The following is a 6,103-nucleotide window of genomic DNA, read 5'->3' as shown; positions in this document are numbered from 1 at the left end:
AAAAAATGTAACATAGCCCAGATACAAATCAAGAGGGCAAGCACAGCCCGGGGTTCAACTAAGAAGCCTCGTGAGTATCCAATATTGGGAGCAAAGGACAAAAATGCAACATGGCCCAGATACAAAGCAAGAGGGCAGGCACAACCTGGATCTAGTAAAAGATGCCTTGGTACAACTATTCGCATGAAGAGAGCATGCAAGCGGTGTATGGCACATCACTCGTAGAATCGTTATGGGATACTCCCATTGCCAAAGAAGCAGAGCTCCCAAGCATATCACAAAAGCCAGCAACAAGGAAGATTAAGCTAAATCCAAGAGCAAAGATAGGTGCGAAACACACATGGGTGCAGCATGACCTCCCAAGGATCCTACTCAACTCACCTCCACATAGCCCGGTAGGTGGTTTCTCACCACTATGCAAACTAACTGTTCTTTCGGAGACCCCATTATCAGATGCACTGGCAAAGAGAACACATGAGGAGGTGTCCACAATAGAGGTAGACCATGCCTTAATCACATTGAAGGACTACTATGATCAGCAAAGAAAAAAGAACCGGGAATTGCAAAAGCAAGTGCAAGAATTACAGAGAGAGCAAGAGGCAACAAATAGTTTACTTCTCAAACAGACAGAACTTGAGTAGGAGCTAGCTACTGCACATGCAGAGCTTGCCAAGATGGCTAAAGAGTACAACAGCTCCAAGGAACAACACCACAAAAATGGCATGACATGTTATTAAAGCTAGAGTACATTTAAAAAAAAGCATGACACATTTGTACAAGAAGTAGATCATATAACTCAAATCCATATGGTGTCAAAAAACACCTTACATTAGCTCATCCTAGAAGATCTCATCTTGGTCTCTCTTATCTTCTCAATAACCCAATCCTCCACTGCCTCCACATCTGTATCCTCAATATATTTACATGCAAGAAAGAAATTTATGCAGTCACAGACCGTTTCTTGATAATTTCTCAGTGAGGCTCTTATTGTTCTCTCAGCATCCACATCAAATCGCCCATGACAAGAGCTGCGATAACAAAGGTTAATAAGTCTAAGAGATCTTGTCGTGCTTTTATAACATGTCTTAAAAGTCTTTCACTCTCTGCTATCTTGAGAGTATCCTCCCTCTCTGCGTGCCTCTCTGCATCAAATTCCTCTCTCTCCATCTGTGTCAATGGAGAACCTTGTCGAATTCTGACCTCTCTCTGTGCTCCTTGGTCAACAATCCATTCTTTGAGACTCTTAATTCCAAACTCCACGTCTTCGACAATGCCAAGGACATCCATGGGTGGGGAGATGATAAAGAAAGAGAGATGGACTAGGATGGAAGAAAGAAGAGAGTGTTTGTGGAAGGACTAGGATGGAAGAATACAAGTTAATGAGAAGCACTAGGATGGATGAAAGAAGAGAGTGTTTGTGGAAGAACTAGGATAGAAGAATACAATTTACTAGGATGGATGAAAGAAGAGAGTGTTTGTGGAAGGACTAGGATAAAAGAATACAAGTTACTGAGAAGGACTAGGATGGAAGGGGGGGTGGCGGGAAAAAGAGCTGGAGTGAGAGAGAGAAATAGGGATAGTGGAGTTTGAGAGAGGGGAGAGTACAAAAGAAAGCGATATGGAGGGTTGGGAGAGAGAGAGAGTCTGTGCAAAAGAGAGTGAAGTATATTTTGACCCCTTCTCTAAAAGTCTTTGTTTTTTTAACAATCCTATTCATGTTTTAAAAAAATCATGAGTTAATTTAAATCCATGAAAAATGACTTACAAATAAAGACTTATTAATATAATTTAATCCAAAAGAACACACTTAAAATTTAATGTAGAAAACTATAACACTCTTGAAGTTTCAAAGGTTAGAATAGGCAAGAGACATGGAAGACTCTTTTGTGCTCCAAAAATAGTAATAGCTATGCTTGCAAATTTACATTGTCACATGTTTACAAGAAATATTACTCTCGATGAGTCTTTGTTCAAAGGAGTCTGTCATGCAGCCTTTTCAATAACTCAAATTTGCCTTTGCAATGAATCATCAAACGGATCTGATTAGAAATTGTGTTTGACTTAAATCAAGGGCCTTTATTTCTTCACATTATGTGGCTATATATGTGTCCAAAATCTTAATGGTCACCACATCCAAACTTTTGAAGATATGTTCGAGACACATTTTTAAAAGCCTCTCCACCCATTCTAACAGATCTCCCACAGGTTATTTGAGTGTCACAGAATCATGAACAATGCCCTTAAATCAGAGATCATGCACTGCACATAATCCAAGGACTCATTGTGAATAGTAGTGTAGCAAGTGGTTTTTGTGTGAAGTATTTACCGCCTTCTCGCTTCTTTTATCTTATAAATCATTGTTCCCTTGTGGGGTACCAAGTAGTTCCAAAGGTTTCATCCATCACAATGAGGAGGCCATTTCCATATGTGTTCAACATGCCCAATTGCCAAATGTTTGAATGCCCAAGGTGAATCACCTTTCATTGGTAGTATCTTGCTCATTGTAAATGAACATGGACTCTGCATTCTTTGTGTCCAAAATCCTCACATTTACCACGTTCTCTTCATGATACTGGAAAGCAATAGGATCTAGCTTCTTGGCAATGTTGAGAATATCATGAATCATCAAGAAATCATCTCAAACTTGGACTGCTTTGCATGTGCTACTGGAATTCTCGTATGTGTTCATCCCATACTTGCATTCAAAGGAGTGAACCCTCTTTCTAGCATTTTCAACACCCATATTTTCATTTTCCATGAAAGCCATGGGGCAAATGAGACATCTATCCTCCACTCACCATCACAAGTGAGGCCATGGTCTTTGTCCTTGATTTCTAGGATACTATGACTATCTACTTTATGGTTTGGGACCCATTCCTTTTTTAGGCAACCGGTATACAGTGTATTGTTACCCTATTTCTCCTTCCTACCCCTTGGCTCATACCATAATGTTGCAAATGTTGCAACTTTCCGCTGGTCATCCATGCTCACATCCACCACTTTTGCAACCCAAAACTTCACATTCTCATGTTCATCGTCTGATGGTTGAACTGCAACAAAACAATGGACATCTATGTCTACTTTTTGCATAAACTCTCTCCTCTTCAGTCCACAATATGGATGTGGGAGTAGCGTATCAAACTCATTTTTAAAGAGATCAAATGCTGGGCGCAAGTCGTTACCAACATTTGACCAAAATAAAGGCCGTTTTGCTTTAACATCATCTTCTCGCATTTTCTTAGGGTCATTTATCAATTGATAGGTCTTCTTAATTACAAGAACAATGTGTTCCTTCCAAGAGGTCTTCCAATCAAGAAACCTATGAAGCATTTCCTCTTTGTATGTAATAAAAGATTTTAAGCCTTTTATTTCACCTTTGGATTTCTCGCTTAATTCTTTTATAGGGTCCCATATTCGATATATTTATTTGCTCAGAATTGAAGTTAAGTGACAGTATGGTTCTTTGGGTTCCCTTGTTGTATCATGAGAATAGTGTTGCCACTGCATCACTGGTTTTTCATCCTTTAAGAAAAAGTGAAAGTAGTGTGGAGTGCTATGACCAATCAGGGCATCGCCACCTTTTTGTATGAAAGGTAGAATAAAGCTCTTCCAATCATACATCCTTTTGACCATGGAGCATAATGTACCTTCCTTGCAGCCACCAACTTGCCTCCCACATTTTCTTATCGAGTCATCCATCGTCTCCATGTCCTTGTGTTTTAGCTCTCTTGAGACTATGCTAAAAACCTTATCAAATGTCCTCATGTGTGTGTCCAACCAAGAAAAACACAACTTCAATATCATTAAAGATTCGATGAGCGATTAGCATTGAGCAAAATGCAAAAAAGTGTACATTCTTATTCTCTCGTCCACAATTTTCTGCTTGTATTCTCAAATTTGCTAGTAGGAGACCTTTTTCTGCATGTACACTATGAATTGCTTTCATAATGGACGTTACAAGTTGATTGCTATCATGTAGGTGCAAGGAATCAATCCATATGTTTGCAAAAAACTAAAATCCATGCACTAACACTCCACATAGACATGTCTTTAAAAAGTATTTTCCTTGTAGCTTAGGTGGAGTATTAATGAATCGAGGTAATGTTGTTGTGTTTTGATCCATGCCATCTACTATATTAATAACACACTTGTACTCATTTGGATGAGAAATAGCTTGCTCCTTCCAAAATACATATTTTAGTCTAGAATGCCAAACAAGTCCATGATGAAATTCTCTTTTTTTTTTGTATGATTCTCTTTGTTTTGGAGATGTTGCACTCTCAAGTGCTCACTTTAGATCATCACAATCATTGCACGTTGACATTTTTTGCCTCTTTGGGATTTTAACATGTCTAAATCTCTTCTTCCAAAGACTATACAAATTGTGAAAAGATGTCGGAGCATGCCCTCTTTACCTTTGTATTTCTCCAATAGACTTAATAGACTTAAATACTTATTTTTTTGACAAACCTATTGGAAGATGCATTTCAGATAGATGGAGTTGAGATAAAGCATTTTCATGAGTGTAGTCTTTTAAAATTGTTGTTGCTGTGGAGACCGTTGAGGCTCTTCTTTTGGGCTTTCCTGTGTTTCCATGAATGTTAAATTTTACTCCATACTTTGCTTCATTATCCAAATCCTAGTATGTGCCATGTGATAATCATGTAGTAATGCGATATGCATTATTGCAAATACTTTTTTCATTTATACGAGGCTTTATCTATTGTCCAAAACTTTGCTTTTTTGTGTCATTTACCAGAAAGCAAGAGAGCCTCGTGAGTAGGTATTCATTTCTTTTGCTCCCTCTCATTTGCCACACCTATTCTCTACATCCCTTGATGTCAAGTAAGTTAATGTAATGCATAGAACTGCATTTGCAACATGTAGATCACTTGCTTTTAGCATAACATCTTCATTCTTTACTTTTCTACATCTTCCTAAGCTTGCTTTCTTTTCATGCATATGTATGTCCGTTTCTTCTGTACATCCTTATTTGCTTTTTTACACTTCTCCCCGTCAAATTTATTTGTCACTTTATTTTCATGGGACATTGTATCCTTCATCTTATTATAGTCAAATTCAAATACCGAATAGTCCTTTGTTGGTTTCTTCTATACATCCTTATTTGAGTTTGTACACTTCTCCTCGTTAAATTTATTTCACTTTGTTTTCATGGGATGTTGCATCGTTGATCTCATAATCAAAGTCAAATACTGAATAGTCTTTTGTTGATTTCAATCTTGTCTTTGAAGCAATCTTCAAACCATTCGAGTCAATATGTATGTTGTCTCTATCTTGTTGGTCTCCATCCAAGACTGCCTTGGACTAATTTATCAGACTATGTAGATCTTTCTTATGGGGGGGTCCAATAAAATCTCTAAGGTTAGATGGGAGTATTGTATCAAACCCAAAGAGGAGGGGGGGTTAGGGGTGATTGACATCTCCTCTGCTGCCAAAAAACTATTTGCCACTTGGATCATCAAAGTTGCTCTTCATCCTGAGTAGAATTGGGTACATCTACTCTTTAGAAACATGAACTACATCAAACCTTGCAGAGCACCCAATTGGAAAAAATATCCCTTTGTTTATGCTCTTTTTAACCCTAAACCTTGTAAATCTAAGGGGAGTACCCTGTGGAAGTCCATTTGGGGAGCGTTGGTAAAGGTAAGTTCATGTTAATTGATTCTACCTGGGTCTCCTCCATTTTTTGATTTGCCACTTTGTCAGATGATCAATTCACAGTTGTAGCTAAGTTGTTTAAAAAAGGGCTTCAAATTTGGGGTCAGTTATGGAGTAGAGAACATATCAGATGGAAATCATGGCTTGAAATTAGAAGAGAGTTCTCTGTATCCAACCAATAGCAAGGGCTAATTATGGCAAGATTGGAACTCTGGCAAGGAGAGGTGACTTGGAAGGGAGTTTCAGTACTATGAATACACAAGGAGTTTGGTTGGGTGGCTCCTCCTTATTACCCATCCCAACTCCTACTGTTGACATGGAGGATCTATTCAGAACCCTTAATAGGAGATGGAAGTTGAATGATGATAGAACCAAATGGTACTACAGGTTCCATAGAGTTTGGACTAAGAGTGTACTTGAGAAA

Source organism: Dipteris shenzhenensis, chromosome 2, assembly GCF_047967505.1.
Source record: "Dipteris shenzhenensis isolate YYH24624 ecotype China chromosome 2, Dip_SZ_1.0, whole genome shotgun sequence".
In the NCBI taxonomy this organism is placed as follows: Eukaryota; Viridiplantae; Streptophyta; class Polypodiopsida; order Gleicheniales; family Dipteridaceae; genus Dipteris; species Dipteris shenzhenensis.
The sequence above is the reverse complement of the archived record's forward strand: the minus strand, read 5'-3'. Positions refer to the sequence as shown.